We start from the raw sequence: 17,342 nt of genomic DNA on the forward strand, positions 1-17,342 counted from the left end.
AGTGATTCAGTGCACTAAGAGCTATTAATAAAAACCACTGCAGACTGATTCCAGGGCAAGGTTACCATATGTATCTGTGTTTATCTGATCCTTGCACCTAACATGGTCTCAGTACATGCCTGGATTCTACAGCATCTCATGGGGTTCCCATTTCAATTTTCAGAGTTGTTTTGGAGAATGTGGAACACAACATCCCATCAGGAAAGTGTAAACTCTTCTTCCTAATGAATTTTATCCTTCCGTTAGCCTCATTCAACTTTTATCAACCACAGTTCTATAAACATCAGCCTGAAAGCACACGGAAGCATATTTCCCAAGGCTGCTAAGTCATTCTTTCTCCTCTGCCCCAACGGAACAACAGATATACTCACCTGCAATAATGTTAATAAGCCACAGAAAGTCAGGGATTCTGAGAGACGGGTAAATTCCACACATTCAAACTGAAGAGTTAATTATCCCAGAATAAGGTAATAACCTAAACTGTATTTAATGCTAGAAATCTTAAAAGTGTCATCCCATTTCAGAAAAGATTTTAGGACACTAATGATCATAATCAGGCAGGAAAGTCCTTCAGCTCATGGGCCAACCAAAACTATCTTAATGTTAAAGAGAATGTGGCATGGCTTATGAAGCATCTAGAACCACTTGCTGCATTGAATATGGTATTATGTTTTGAGGATTTTTCCTTTTCACCTCAAGTGATGTGAGAAATTTCATGCAAAGGGAGAAGGTTCAACAAAGGCATCAACACAGGAAAGCACAAAAAAACCCAGTTCTCAAATTTATTGGTATTAAGTTGTTCATGAATTTTGTTATATTTTTTAGTGCCTGTAGCATACACCTACAGTGACATACTTTTGTCTATACCTCATATTGGTGATACATTTTGTGTTTTCTTTCTTGATTTATCTTTCTAAGGGTTTACCATCATTAATATTTTCAAAGAACCAACTTTGGCTTTGTTCTCTATGGCCTCCTACTATGAATTTCTGTTGTCATCTGTAGTATCTCTTCTTTCCCGTTACTTTTAAGACTTTATCCTTAGTTTGCAATATTTTGATTAAAATGGGCACTGATGTCATTTTATTTGGCTTGGGGCTTGTTGAATCTTGGATCTATGAACTTGTATTTTACATGAAATCTGAAAAATTTTAATCATTGTTTCCTTCTCTGTTTTCCCCACACATTGCCTCCCTCTACCTCTAAGTTCTTTCTTGGCGGCTTCTAGGACTCCAATTACACACGTCTTACTACTTGTTACTGTCCCATAGTTCACTGAGATTCTTTTTATTTCTCCTTATTTAATAATTTCTATTCCCCTGTCTTCAAGGTCACTGACACATTTTTTCCTACAGTTTATAATTTACTTACAAGTTTATCTGATAAACATTTTTCAGATATTATTTTTTAATACAAAAATGCTCACTTTTTTTAGAGTTTCCTCGTCCACTACAATACTTTTATCTGTTCACTCCTTATTCTCATTTATTCCTTTAAGTTCTTATTTCTGCTTAGAATGTCTATTCTTAATCATTGTCCCCTTTCCTATTTCTTTTAAATTGGTCTTTTTCTTCTTGATTTGTAATATTTTAAAGTAGAGTCAAGTCATTAGTTCTTTGATATATGTTGCAAATATTATTCATACAATAGTTTATTGTATTTTGACTATAATAGTTGCTTTATGTCCTGGTAAGTTAATTCTACCATCTTTGTCACTTTTGCATGTCCTTGACTGATTTTTCTCTTGATTGTGGGTCATTCTGCTGTGTCTTTGCATGTCTAATAATGTTTTACTTAATCCTAGATGTTGAAGATGCTATATTTTTGGTCCCAGTTAAAGAGAGAAATTTTAACATGCAGACTATTGGTTTACTTGTGTATCAGCTTGATCATCTTGAGACTTTTTATAAATTTTGTTAGAGCTTGGCTGAATCCTCAGATGTGACCTTTCTGAAGTGTCAGTTATCTGAGGCAGTCAACAAAGTCTGTGGTGAGTGAAACTCAAATGTCTTCACATCACGTGTAAACTCTGGAGTCTCCACTGACTTCTCAGCTCCCTGGTAACAGTTTCACCTTGGCTTTCATAGTCTCACCCAGTGCAAGCACATTGTAGTATCGGCTAAATGCTAAATGGGAGTCTCACGCAATCATCTAGTCCTTTTTCCTGCACAGTGGTCTCCTATTACTCTGTAAATTCCAGGCCCCCACAGTATCTCTACACTCTGAATTCTGTCTCCTTCGCTCAGTCATACACCTGTGCTCTTCTTGGTCTCCAGTCCCAAATGCTACAACCATAATGTGCCTCTGAGCAGAATGCTGCAATAACCATGGAGTTCACTTTACTTGTTTCCCTTATTTAGGGATCACGGTTCTGTTATGTCTGTTGTACAGTGTCCGAAAGTATTTTTTCACATATTTTATCTAGTTTTATAGTTGTTTACAACAGTAGGGCTAGACCATTACCATCTACTGAGTCATGCCAGGATTAGGGGTCCTCCCTTTGTCATGAACATTTTATGAATCTAATGAACAATCAAGCTTTAAAAAGAGAGCAAATTGTTCCCATTTTCACAAATGTGCTAGATCCTGGCATTGTTTCTTAAGAACCCAAACTTCTAACTCATTTGGTTAATGAGAATTTTGGATGGAGTAAATGTAGCAGTTAACAGTTATGTGAATTTCTCCAAGTCTCTTAATATACCCTCCTCCATCCATCCACGGGATTTTCCAGGCAAGAGTACTGGAGCGGGTTGCCGTTTCCTTCTCCAGGGGATCTTCCCAGCCCAGGGATTGAACCTGGGTCTCCCGCATTGTAGGCAGACGCTTTTACCATTTGAGCCACCAGGGAAGTAAGCTTTCATTACTCACCTTTAAATTGAAGACAAAAATAATTTCTACCTCATAGTTGTTGTGAGGTTTAGAAATAATGTTTACATACAGAAAAGTCTTGTGGGTGCCAAGGGTGGGGGAGGGATGGGTTGAAAGTTGAGGACTGAAAGATGTAAACTATTATAAATAGAATAGATTAACAATAAGATCCTACTGTACAGCACGGAACTACAGTCAATATCCTGTGATAATCCATAATAGAAAAGAATATGAAAAAGAATGTGTGTATATATATGTATGTGTGTGTGTGTGTGTGTGTGTATAACTGAATTACTTTGCTGTACAGCAAAAATGAACACAACATTGTAAATCAACTATACTTCAATAAATTTTTTAAAAGGAAAATAATATTTATAAAACATAGCAGTGTTTGATACATGATAGGCACTTATTCTGGAGAAGGAAATGGCAACCCACTCCAGTGTTCTTGCCTGGAGAATCCCAGGGACGGGGGAGCCTGGTGGGCTTCCATCTATGGGGTCACACAGAGTCGGACACGACTGAAGTGACTTAGCAGCAGCAGCAGCAGGCACTTATTCAATAGATATCATTATTCTGAAGTCATACGTTAAAAACTTCAGTGCAATGATTTTTTTTTATTTTTTAATTGGAGGAAAATTGCTTTACAATGTTGTGCTGGTTTCTGCTGTACAATAATGCATATCAGCCATTACTATACATGTATCTCGTCCCTCTGGAGCCTCCCTGTTCTCCGCTCATCCACCTCTCCAGGTCATCACAGAGTATAATGCTTGGCCCACTGTGTTATACAGCAGCTTCTCACCAGCTGTCTATTTTACACATGGTAGTGTATATATGTCAATGCGACTTTCTCCATTCATCCCACTCCTTCCTTCCCCTACTGTGTATACAATGAACTATTACTTGGCCATAAAACAGAATGAATTTGAGTCAGCTCTAATGAGGTGGATGAACCTAAAGCCTGTTATATAGAGGGAATTAAGTTAGAGAAATCAAATATTTTAATGCATATACATGGAATCTAGAAAAGTGGTGCTGATGAGCCTGTCTGCAGGGAAGGAAGGGAAATGCAGATCTACATGCAGTGATATTTTATTATAAAAATTAGATACATACACAGTAACAAGAATCTATGCAGTACAAAAAGTTACACAGATTCAAGGACTTCCCTGGTGATCCAGTGGTTAAGAATCTGCACTTCCACTGCAGGGGGAACATGTTGGATCCCTGATCGAGAAACTATGACACTGCATGCCATGTTCAGTTCAGTTCAGTTCAGTTCAGTCGCTCAATCATGTCCGACTCTCCGCGACCCCATGATTTACAGCACGCCAGGCCTCCCTGTCCATCACCAACTCCCGGAGTACACTCAAACTCATGTCCACAGAGTCGGTGATTCCATCCAGCCATCTCATTCTCCGTCGTCCTCTTCTCCTCCCGCCCCCAACCTTTCCCAGCATCAGAGTCTTTTCCAGTGAGTCAACTCATCACATGAGGTGGCCAAAGTATTGCAGTTTCAGCTTTAGCATCAGTCCCTCCAATGAACATCCAGGATTGATCTCCTTTAGAATGGACTGGTTGGATCTCCTTGCAGTATAAGGGACTCTCAAGAGTCTTCTCCAACACCACAGTTCAAAAGCATCGATTCTTCGGCAATCAGCTTTCTTCACAGTCCAACTCTCACATCCATACATGACCACGGGAAAAACCATTGCCTTGACTAGACGGACCTTGGTTGGCAAAGTAATGTCTCTGCTTTTTAATATACTATCAAGGTTGGTCATAACTTTCCTTCCAAGGAGTAAGCGTCTTTTAATTTCATGGCTGCAATCAGCATCTGCAGTGATTTTAGAGCCCAAAAAAACAAAGTCTGACACTGTTTCCACTGTTTTTCCATCTATTTCCCATGAAGTGATGGGACCAGATGCCATGATCTTTGTTTTCTGAATGTTGAGCTTCAAGCCAACCTTTTCACTCTCCTCTTTCACTTTCATCAAGAGGCTTTTGAGTTCCTCTTCACTTTCTGCCATAAGGGTAGTGTCATCTGCATATCTGAGGTTATTGATATTTCTCCCGGCAATCTTGATTCCAGCTTGTGCTTCTTCCAGCCCAGCGTTCCTCATGATGTACTCTGCATATAAGTTAAATAAGCAAGGTGACATTATACAACCTTGACGTACTCCTTTTCCTATTTGGAACCAGTCTGTTGTTCCATGTCCAGTTCTAACTGTTGCTTCCTGACCTGCATACAGGTTTCTCAAGAGGCAGGTCAGGTGGTCTGGGATTCCCATCTCTTTCAGAATGTTCCACAGTTTATTGTGATCAACACAGTCAAAGGCTTTGGCATAGTCAATGAAGCAGAAATGGATGTTTTTCTGAAACTCTCTTTCTTTCTCCATGATCCAGCGGATGTTGGCAATTTGATCTCTGGTGCCTCTGCCTTTTCTAAAACCTGCTTGAACAACTGGGAGTTCACGGTTTACATACTGCATGCCATGTAGCTGGGGCCAATTCATTTAAAATAATTTATCTTCCAGCCACCCCAGAGCTCTAATATTACTTCTGAGAATTTTAGTATCATTAGCTGTTTCACATATATTTTTCAAAAATTTTGCCATGGCTATATAGATATGCGGAGAAGGCAATGGCAAGCCACTCCAGTACTCTTGCCTAGAAAATCCCATGGATGGAGGAGCCTGGTAGGCAGCAGTCCATGGGGTCGCTAAGGGTCGAACACGACTGAGCGACTTCACTTTCACTTTTCACTTTCACACATTGGAGAAGGCAATGGCAACCCACTCCAGTGTTCTTGCCTGGAGAATCCCAGGGACGGGGGAGCCTGGTGGGCTGCCGTCTTTGGGGTCACACAGAGTCGGACACGACTGAAGTGACTTAGCAGCAGCAGCAGCAGCATATAGATATGAGTGTCTATAGTTTCTTCATATTTATACAAATGGGATTTATATTTATACATGCTTCTCTACTTTGCCATTATTCATTCAAAGATATGTTCTGTGCATTTTGACACACATCAACATATCTCCTACTTTAATTCTGTTGTTGTTTAGTCACTAAGTTGTGTCCAACTCTTCACAATCCAATGGACAGCATCCCTTCAGGCTCCTCTGCCCATGGGATTTCCCAGGCAAGAAACATTCTTTAATAGCTGCATCACATTTGTTGTATAGCTATAACGTAATTTGTGCAAACACTCCCTATTAATAGGATCAAGGTTATTTTCGTATTTTTGCCTTTTAAAATAAAACTGCACTAATTATTTTTGTACCTGTAGCTCTGTGTATGTGTGACTATGACAGGTAAATTTCTAAAACTAAGATTGCTAAACAGTTACATACAGTTTTACCTTTTGGTCAATACACTTGGTTTTTCCCAAAGAGTTTCTTAATTTACACCTCCACAAACAATGCTTATTTATCCACACTCTTCCCAAAGTTATGTATTTATTATCAAACTTTCGTATCTATCTCATTTGATATGGGAAATACAGACTCTTAATACTTCCTTTGCATTTCTTTTAGTATGATTAAAGTGGAACATTCTCCTTTGTTTATGAGTTACTTGTATTTCTTTCAGTCTAAAATACCTATTCTTAATCATTGTCCCCTTTCCTACTTCTTTTCAGTTGATCCCTTTATTACTGATTTGCAAGATTTTAAAGAATCAAGAGATTAGTTCTTTGACATGTTACAAATATTAACTTTTACATACAGAGGTTTAATTTACTTCTGCACGTTTTGTATTTTAATTTGACTTTCTTTTGGACGGTTTCTTACCCCCAGTTGTTTAAAATGTTTACGTAGACAATATTTTCAATAATTTCCACTCTGGTTTTCAGTTTTCATAACCTTTTTTCCCTAATACATGACTATTTAAAATCTGTCAGGGACTTCTCTGGTGATCCAGTGGTTGGGAATCCGCCTTCCAGTGCAGGCGAAGGGTTTGATCCCTGGTCGGGTAACTAAAGTCCCACATGCGGTGGGGCAACTAAGCCCGCTGCCATCGCTGCTGAGCCTGCCCACTGCAGAGCCAGGTGCCACAACTAAAGAGACGTCTGTACACCACAGCAAAGAGCCTGTGCTCCACAACAGAGACCCTGCATGCCACACCTAAGACAACAAAAATCCAAACACATAATAAATAAAAGATTTAAAAAAAATTGTCCTATGGGCATCCTTTGACACATTAATTTTTCAAATTTTCAACATTTAAATTTTTTATCCATGGGAAACAGATTTTTAAGAACTGAAGTAATGATTTTTTAATAATCAGTTGACCCAATGTCATTTATTGAATAATTTCATTACCTGAGTGACTGATTAGAAAGTTAGCTCAATGATGATTTTATTTCCCATTATGAATGCTGTGCTTATGTTCTACTAACACACACACACACACACGTCATCCTAGAAACCTTTACAAATCCAACATAATGGGTTAAGTTTGCTAACACTTGTTTTCTGGTGCAAATTCTAATACATACATGCACATATAAATATGTAGACTATGTACAATAAATACACTGAGTTAGAAAATGTCTGATTTACTGATTAACACCTCTATCTTAATTGTACACTATATTTACAATAGTTATTGTATCGTTCCTTTCTCCTTTAAAAAAATGCATTTTGTACCCATAAGTCTAAGTCATGAGACTTACTGTGAATTCTCTCCAGAAGAATTTCTGCCTGGCCATATAGCAGCTCAGAGGAATGCCTTGCTCATGAGACGGAATGAGATTCCTGTGCTCAACTGTGAGTGTGATTGGATTTACAGATTAACAAAATGAGAAAGATCAAAGCCCTATTATCAAGTAGACCTACAAGTCCAGAGCTTGCTCTTCGAAGAAAAACTGCTCTGTGCCCTTAATCTTTCTAATCTTGACCTCACAGTGGGTTTTATACTTAAGACACTGCCATCAGGATGCAAAATTCAACCTCAGGCCACATTCCATTTTCTCTTAACATGGGTGAACATGCCCTCAGTGACTAAATTGGCAACTGTATGGAAACTTCAGGCTTCAAACAGAATTTCTAATTCCATTAAACTGATGTTCAGCGGAGCACACTAAAGAAATAACCAGGCACACATGCTTACTTTTAATTAATCACAGTCTCTTTTTTCCCCAAATGGTATAGACTTTGATGTTCTCATCTACACTACATCTTCTTTGTCGTTCATCCATTGATGGGCACTTTGATTCTTGGCTATTGTAAGTTACTGCCGTGAACACACAGGTGTGTGTATCCATATATATATATATATGAATTTGTATTTTTGTAGTCTTTGGATAAATACCCAGAAGTGGAAAAGCTGGATCACATGATAATTCTATTTTTAATTTCTTGAGGAATCTCCATACTGTTTTCCATAGTGGCTGTACCATTTTATGCTCCCATCAACAGTGTATGAACATTCCCTTTCACCACACCCTTTCCAACATGTGTTATTCCCTGTATTTTTAACAACAGTCATTCTAATGAGTGTGAGATGATATCTCACTGTAGGTTTAGTTGCATTTCTGTAATGATTAGTATCGAGCATTTTTTCATATGCCTGTTGGTTCTATGTAAGTCTTCATTGGGAAAATGTCTATTAAGATCCTCTAACCATTTTTAATTGGTTTTGTTGTTGTTGTGTAAGTTCTTCATGTATATTTTAGATGTGTGTGTGTTAGTTGCTCAGCTGTGTGTAATTCGTTGTGACCCCATGGACTATAGCCCGCCAAACTCCTCTGTCCATGGGATTCTCCAGGGAAGAACTGGGGTGAATAGCCATTTCCTCTGCCAGTGGATCTTCGCAACCCAGGGATCAAGCCTGGGTCTCCAGCATTGCAGGCAGATGCGTTGTCATCTGAGCCACCAGGGTAGTGTATTTTGGATATTAACTCCCTACTGTGGATATATGATTTGCAAATAGTTTCTCCCATGCAGTATGCTGTATTTTCATTTTGTTAAGGGTTTCCTTTGCTCTGCAGAAGTTTTTAGTTTGTAGTGCTATTTATTTTTGCTTTTGTTTCCTTTGCCTGAGGAAACATTCAAAAGAATATTGCTAAGATGAATGTCAAAGAGCATACTACCTGTGTTTTCTTCTAAGAGATTTATGGGTTCAGGTCTTAAAGTCTTTAAATGATTTTGAATTAATTTTGCTAAGACAGTAGACTAGTTTCATTCTTTCGCATGTGGTTGTCCAGTTTTCCCAACACCATTTATTAAGAGAATATCCTTTCTCAATTGTATTTCTTTGGTCTTTTGTCATAAATTAATTGTCCCTATAGGTGTGGGCTTATTTCTGGGCTCTTTAATTCCACTCCATCGATTTGCAAGTCTTTTTAAATGCAGGTTGGTAAATGTCCTTTCAGGCTTTATTTTGTGAATATTTTCATTTTACATAGTGAGAATCACATACACATATATTTCTGTATCTTCCCTCCTTCATTTAGTATCACAAAGCATAAACATCCTCAGATAATACTAAGAATTCTGCATAATTATTATCCTTAAGAGCTTCAGAATATCCTTGCCTCGAACAAGCCTACTGTTTAACCAATCCACAGTTTCTAGACACCTTCAGTGTTTCCACTATTGTGTTACGAAAAACAATATTGTGATAAATTCAAACTCTGCTCCACATTTTGGATTTTTTTTTAGTAGACAACTAGAATTACTAGGTCAAAGGTAGAGAACAGATGTCCTCACTCAAATGGTCAAATCATCTTCCATAAAAACTGAATGAATTTAGTTTCAGTGGCAGACAGGGCTGGTCTCATTACATCCTTACCAGCACTGAGGTTTCTGTATTTGGTTTTTACATCCTAACTGACTTGATTGGCTCACACACATATTGTTGGCTTACACACATATTGCTGAGGCTCTGACACATCTCTGAGGAAAGATAAGGTCAAGGAGAACTGTAGGTCACTGATGTCCTTATTTCTGTGAATTTTCTGTTCCAAGGTGTAGGGATGGAGAGATAGGAGTAGGGAGAGATTAGCGGTATCGTCTCATGATCTCTTTTACCTGATAGATATACTTGCAGACTTGGGTATAGACACCTGGGTCATTGGGTTGGCCACGAGGGAAACTTCCCCATGACACCAGACCTTGCAAGGTACCTTTGCACATCAGTGGTCTCCTTGAGTCACTGTTGCAGGCACAACACTCCACAGGTGCTGGAGTTCAGGATGCCAGCACGGGGCATGGAGTCTCCCAGCAAGTCCTTACAAACCTTCCTGAAGTCTTGGGGGGAGATGAGCTTGATGACTGTGCACATGAGCTGCGCTGGAAAGGTCACATCAGGGCTAGTGGTGGCGCCCCAGCCATAAGCAGTGCACGTGGTCTGCGGCAGGTCCAGGGTTGCACTGGGAAGGCAGGTTGACGTTCTTGACACTGGATGACAGCCTGGCCCAGCCATTTAGTTTCAACAGCATGAGGCAGTTAGCGTGGGTCTGTGTGGAGTAACCCGGATGGTGGACAGGACCACGTGCCTTGATCTTCTGGCCTCCCACCAGCCGGATCACTGTGAATGTGCACATTGTACTCATTCATCATGCAGTTGGGCAGTGGGGTGCACCCACTGCTCGCTGAGCAGCATGCCTCCACAGTGGGGCTGACTGCCCTCGTGCAGGGCCACCTGCCAGGATTGGCAGCCTCTTGGACACAGGACTCCGTCAATAATCTTCTCCAAACTCTAGTCACCCTGGGCATCTTGTGCAGCAGATCCCTGGGCAAAGGACAGGAATAGGATCAGCAAGGGTGCCGCCATGGCGACCTCCGAGTCTCTCAGGGGCTGCCAGCAAGAGAGGGCTTTCTTGTGCTGGGGCATAAATGAAGCCTCTTCTCAGCTCTGGAAGGTCAGATCTGATCTGGGCGCCACACTCGGTTGGAAGCCAGGCATTGATGTCTACTTTTTCTAACAATTTTGTTCAGTCTTTCAGATGTGTTCAACTCTTTGTGACCCCATGGACTGCAGCACACAAGGCTTGCCTGTCCTTCACCATCTCCCAGTTCAGTTCAGTTCAGTCGCTCAGTCGTGTCCGACTCTCCGCGACCCCATGAATCACAGCACGCCAGGCCTCCCTGTCCATCACCAACTCCCGGAGTACACTCAAACTCATGTCCACAGAGTCGGTGATGCCATCCAGCCATCTCATTCTCCGTCGTCCCCTTCTCCTCTCGCCCCCAACCTTTCCCAGCATCAGAGTCTTTTCCAGTGAGTCAACTCGTCGCATGAGGTGGCCAAAGTATTGCAGCTTCAGCTTTAGCATCAGTCCCTCCAATGAACATCCAGGATTGATCTCCTTTAGAATGGACTGGTTGGATCTCCTTGCAGTATAAGGGACTCTCAAGAGTCTTCTCCAACACCACAGTTCAAAAGCATCGATTCTTCGGCGATCAGCTTTCTTCACAGTCCAACTCTCACATCCATACATGACCACGGGAAAAACCATTGCCTTGACTAGACGGACCTTGGTTGGCAAAGTAATGTCTCTGCTTTTTAATATACTATCAAGGTTGGTCATAACTTTCCTTCCAAGGAGCAAGCGTTTTTTAATTTCACGACTGCAATCAGCATCTGCAGTGATTTTGGAGCCCAAAAAAATAAAGTCTGACACTGTTTCCACTGTTTTTCCATCTATTTCCCATGAAGTGATGGGACCAGATGCCATGATCTTTGTTTTCTGAATGTTGAGCTTCAAGCCAACCTTTTCACTCTCCTCTTTCACTTTCATCGAGAGGCTTTTGAGTTCCTCTTCACTTTCTGCCATAAGGGTAGTGTCATCTGCATATCTGAGGTTATTGATATTTCTCCCAGCAATCTTGATTCCAGCTTGTGCTTCTTCCAGCCCAGCGTTCCTCATGATGTACTCTGCATATAAGTTAAATAAGCAAGGTGACAATATACAACCTTGACGTACACCTTTTCCTATTTGGAACCAGTCTGTTGTTCCATGTCCAGTTCTAACAGTTGCTTCCTGACCTGCATACAGGTTTCTCAAGAGGCAGGTCAGGTGGTCTGGGATTCCCATCTCTTTCAGAATGTTCCACAGTTTATTGTGATCCACACAGTCAAAGGCTTTGGCATAGTCAATGAAGCAGAAATAGATGTTTTTCTGAAACTCTCTTGCTTTCTCCATGATCCAGCGGATGTTGGCAATTTCATCTCTGGTGCCTCTGCCTTTTCTAAAACCTGCTTGAACATCTGGGAGTTCACGGTTTACATATTGCTGAAGCCTGGCTTGGAGAATTTTGAGCATGACTTTGCTAGCGTGTGAGATGAGGGCAATTGTCCAGTAGTTTGAGCATTCTTTGGCATTGCCTTTCTTTGGGATTGGAATGAAGACTGACCTCTTCCAGTCCTGTGGCCACTGCTGAGTTTTCCAAATCTGCCGGCATATTGAGTGCAGCACTTTCACAGCATCATCTGTCAAGACTTGAAATAGCTCAACTGGAATTCCATCACCTCCACTAGCTTTGTTAGTAGTGATGCTTTCTAAGGCCCACTTGACTTCACATTCCAAGATGTCTGGCTCTAGGTCAGTGATTACGTTATCGTGACTATCTTGGTCGTGAAGATCTTTTTTGTACAGTTCTTCTGTGTATTCTTGCCACCTCTTCTTAATATCTTCTGCTTCTGTTAGGTCCATACCATTTCTGTCCTTTATCGAGCCCATCTTTGCATGAAATGTTCCCTTGGAATCTCTAATTTTCTTGAAGAGGTCTCTTGTTTTTCCTGTTCTGTTGTTTTCCTCTATTTCTTTGCATTGATCACTGAGGAAGTCTTTCTTATCTCTCCTTGCTATTCTTTGGAACTCTGCATTCAGATGCTTATATCTTTCTTTTTCTCCTTTGCTTTTCGCCTCTCTTCTTTTCACAGCTATTTGTAAGGCCTCCTCAGACAGCCATTTCACTCTTTTGCATTTCTTTTCCATGGGGATGGTCTTGGTCCCTGTCTCCTGTACAATGTCACGAACCTCCGTCCAGAGTTCATCAGGCACTCTATCTATCAGATCTAGTCCCTTAAATCTATTTCTCACTTCCACTGTATAATCATAAGGGATTTGACTGAGGTCATATCTGAATGGTCTAGTGGTTTTCCCTACTTTCTTCAATTTAAGTCTGAACTTCGCAATAAGGAGTTCATGATCTGAGCCACAGTCAGCTCCTGGTCTTGTTTTCGCTAACTGTATACAGCTTCTCCATCTTTGGTTGCAAAGAATATAATCAATCTGATTTCGGTGTTGACCATCTGGTGATGTCCATGTGTAGAGTCTTCTCTTGTGTTGTTGGAAGAGGGTGTTTGCTATGACCAGTGCATTCTCTTGACAAAACTCTATTAGCCTTTGCCCTGCTTCATTCCGTGCTCCAAGGCCAAATTTGCCAGTTACTCCAGGTGTTTCTTGACTTCCTACTTTTGCATTCCAGTCCCCTATAATGAAAAGGACATCTTTTTTGGGTGTTAGTTCTAAAAGGTCTTGTAGGTCTTCATAGAACCGATTAACTTCGGCTTCTTCAGCATTACTGGTTGGGGCATAGGCCTGGATTACTGTAATATTGAATGGTTTGCCTTGGAAACGAACAGAAATCATCCTGTCGTTTTTAAGATTGCATCCAAGTACTGCATTTCGGACTCTTTTGTTGACCATGATGGCTACTCCATTTCTTCTAAGGGATTCCTGACCACAGTAGTAGATATAATGGTCATCCGAGTTAAATTCACCCATTCCAGTCCATTTTAATTCACTGATTCCTAGAATGTCGACGTTCACTCTTGCCATCTCCTGTTTGACCACTTCCAATTTGCCTTGATTCATGGACCTAACATTCCAGGTTCCTATGCAATATTGCTCTTTACAGCATTGGACCTTGCTTCTATCACTGGTCACATCCACAACTGGGTATTGGTTTTGCTTTTGCTCCATCCCTTTATTCCTTCTAGAGTTATTTCTCCACTGATCTCCAGTAGCATACTGGGCACCTACCGACCTGGGGAATTCCTCATTCAGTATCCTATCATTTTGCCCTTTGTTACTGTTCATGGGGTTCTCAAGGCAAGTATACTGAAGTGGTTTGCCATTCCCTTCTCCAGTGGACCACATTCGGCTGTGGTCCATGTGATCAGATCGGCTAGTTTCCTGTGATTATGATTTCAGTTTGTCTGCCCTCTGGTGCCCCCTAGCAATACCTACCGTCTTATTTGGGTTTCTCTTACCTTGGTCGTGGAAAATCTCTTCACAGCCGCTCCAGCAAAGTACAGCCGCTCCAGCAAAGTGCAGCCGCTGTACCTTACCTTGGACGAGGGGTATCTCCTCAAGGCCGCCCCTCCTGACCTTGAACGTGGAGTAGCTCCTCTCGGCCCTCCTGCGCCCACGCAGCCACCGCCTGTTGGACGTGGGGTAGCTCCTCTCGGCCGCCGGCCCTGGCCTCAGGCGTGGGGTAGCTCCTCACGGCCGCGCCTCTTTGCGCCGGGCCCGGCGTCTCTCGCGTCGCGTCTGCGCTGCCGGGGCCGGCGTCTCTCGCGTCCCATCTCCCAGAGGTTGCTCAAACTCATGTCCATTGAGGTGGTGATGCCATTCAATCATCTCATCCTCTGTCGTCCCCCAGCATCAGAGTCTTTTCCAATGAGTCGGCTCTTCACATCATGTGGCCAAAGTGTTGGAGCTTCAGCTTCAGCATCAGTCCTTCCAACGAAAACTGAGGATTGATTTCTTTTAGGATTGACTGGTTTGATCTTGCTGTCCAAGGGACTTTCAAGAGTCTTCTCCAACACCACATTTCCAAAGCATTAATGCTTTTGCGCTCAGGCTTTTTTTACCAAGTTCAGCTCTCACATCCATACACGACTACTGGAAAAACCATAGCTTTATGGACCTTTGTAGGAAAATAATATGTCTGCTTTTTAATACACTGTCTAGGTTTGTCATTGCTTTTCTTCCAATACCATGCTGTTTTGATTACTACACTTTGTACTAACTTGAATTTAGGGAGTGTGATGCCTCCAAATCTATTCCTTTTTCTCAGGATTGCTTTGGCTATTCATAGCCTTTGTGGTTCCATACAGGTATTCGGACTTTTTGTTCTATTCCTCTGAAAAAGTCATCGGGATTTTGATAGAGATTGCCTTAAATATGCATATTATGTTAAATAACATGAAAATTTTTGCAAAGTTAATTCTTCCAATCCATGAACATAGAAAATATTTCTATTTGGGGTATTCTTTAACTTCTTTCAAGAATATCTTAATAGTTTTGAGTGTACAATCTTTCACATCCTTAGTTAAATTTACTCCTAGGTATTTTATTCTTTTTGCTGCAACAATAAATGGGACAATTTTCTCTATTTCTGACAGTTCAAAGAAATGAAACAAGACTTTACTGATTTTTTACACTGAAACTCTGCTAAATTATTACTTCTAGTACTTTGGTAGTTTTTAGGGTTTTCTGTATACAAAATTGCATCATCTGCAAATAGTGAATTTTACTTCTTCCTTTCCAATTTGGATGCTTTTATTCCTTATTCTTACCTAATGCTCTAACTAGAACTTTCAATACCATGTTGAATAAAAGTGGCAAGAATGGGCATCCTCGTCTAACTCCTGATCTTTATTAAAGGAAAAGTTTTCAGTTTATCTCACTGATAAAAGGTTTGCTATGGGTTTCTCACATATTGCTTTTATTGTATTAAGGTACATTTTTATTGAGTTTTTATCATAAATATGTGTGAATCATGTTAAATGCTTATTCTGCATCTGTTCAGTTGGTTATATAATTTTTATTCTTCGGTTTGTTAATGCGGTGTATCACACTGATTGATTTACAGACACTGAATCATCTTTCTATCCCTGGAACAGATTTCACTTGATCACACAGTATACCTTTATTGTATTGTTATATTTAGTTTGCCAATATTTTGTTGGACTGGAAAAGGTCAGTTTTCCTTCAAATCCCATAGAAAGGCAATGCCAAAGAATGCTCAAACTACCACACAATTTCACTCATCTCACATGCTAGCAAAGTAATGCTCAAAACTCTCCAAGCCAGGCTTCAACAACACGTGAACCATGAACTTCCAGACGTTCAAGCTGGTTTTAGAAAAGGCAGACGCACCAGAGATCAACTTGCCAACGTTCGCTGGATCATCGAAAAAGCAAGAGTTCCAGAAAAATATCTATGTCTGCTTTATTGACTATGCCAAAGCCTTTGACTGTATGGATCACAATAAACTGTGGAAAATTCTGAAAGAGATGGGAATACCATATCACCTGACCTGCCTCTTGAGAAACCTGTATGCAGGTCAGGAAGCAACTGTTAGAACTGGACATGGAACAACAGACTGGTTCCAAATAGGAAAAGGTCAAGGCTGTACACTTTCACCCTGCTTATTTAACTTATATGCATAGTACATCATGTGAAATGCCAGGCTGGATGAAGCACAAGCTGGAAACAAGATTGCTGGAAGAAATAACAATAACCTCAGACACACAGATGACACCACCCTTATGGCAGAAAGTGAAGAACTAAAAAGCCTCTTGATGAAAGTGAAAGAGGAGAGTGAAAAGGTTGACTTAAAGCTCAACATTCAGAAAACTAAGATCATGGCATCCAGTCCCTAACTTCATGGGAAATAGATGGGGAAACAGTAGAAACAGTGGCTGATTTTATTTTTTTGGCCTCCAGAATCACTGCAGATGGTGATTGCAGCCATGAAATTAAAAGACGCTTGCTCCTTGGAAGGAAAGTTATGACCAACCTAGATAGCATATTAAAAAGCAGAGACATTACTTTGCCAACAAAGGTCCATCTAGTCAAGGCTATGGTTTTTCCAGTAGTCATGTACGGATGGTGAGAGTTGGACTGTAAAGCAAGCTGAGCACAGATGAATTGATGCTTTTGAACTGTGATGTTGGAGAAGACTCTTGAGAGTCCCTTGGACTGCAAGGAGATCCAATCAGTCCATCTTAAAGGAGATCAGTCCTGGGTGTAAATTGGAAGGACTGATGTTGAAGCTGAAACTCCAATACTTTGGCCACCTGATGCAAAGAGCTGACTCATTGGAAAAGATCCTGATGCTGGGAAAGATTGAGAAGGGCAGGAGGAGAAGGGGACAACAGAGGATGAGACAGTTGGATGGCATCACCGACTCAATGGACATGAGTTTGGGTAGGCTCTGGGAGTTGGTGATGGACAAGGAAGCCTGGAGTGCTGCAGTTCACGGAGTCGTAAAGAGTCGGACACGACCAAGCAACTCAACTGAACTGAATATTTTGTTGAGGATTTTTGCATTTATGTTCATCAGTGATTTTGGTCTGCAATTTGTGTGTTTCCCATGGTTTTGTTACCAAGACAATGCTAGTCTCAGAAAATTTATTAAAAAGCATTCCCTCCTCTTCAATTTTTTGAGAGTTTGAGAAAGGTGGGTATTACATTGTCTTTGAATGTTTGGCAGAATTCACCT

The 17,342-nt window shown here is 40.8% G+C and overlaps 1 pseudogene; it reads right to left on the reverse strand.

Annotated features, from left to right (window-relative positions):
- Nucleotides 1-9,878: 9,878 nt before the first annotated feature.
- LOC129548562 (kallikrein-7 pseudogene) lies at nucleotides 9,879-10,653 on the reverse strand (annotated as a pseudogene).
- Nucleotides 10,654-17,342: the final 6,689 nt, after the last annotated feature.

The sequence above is a fragment of the Moschus berezovskii genome, chromosome 25, assembly GCF_049115385.1.
Source record: "Moschus berezovskii isolate FMDL1 chromosome 25, NW_MosBer_1.0, whole genome shotgun sequence".
Lineage (NCBI taxonomy): Eukaryota > Metazoa > Chordata > Mammalia > Artiodactyla > Moschidae > Moschus > Moschus berezovskii.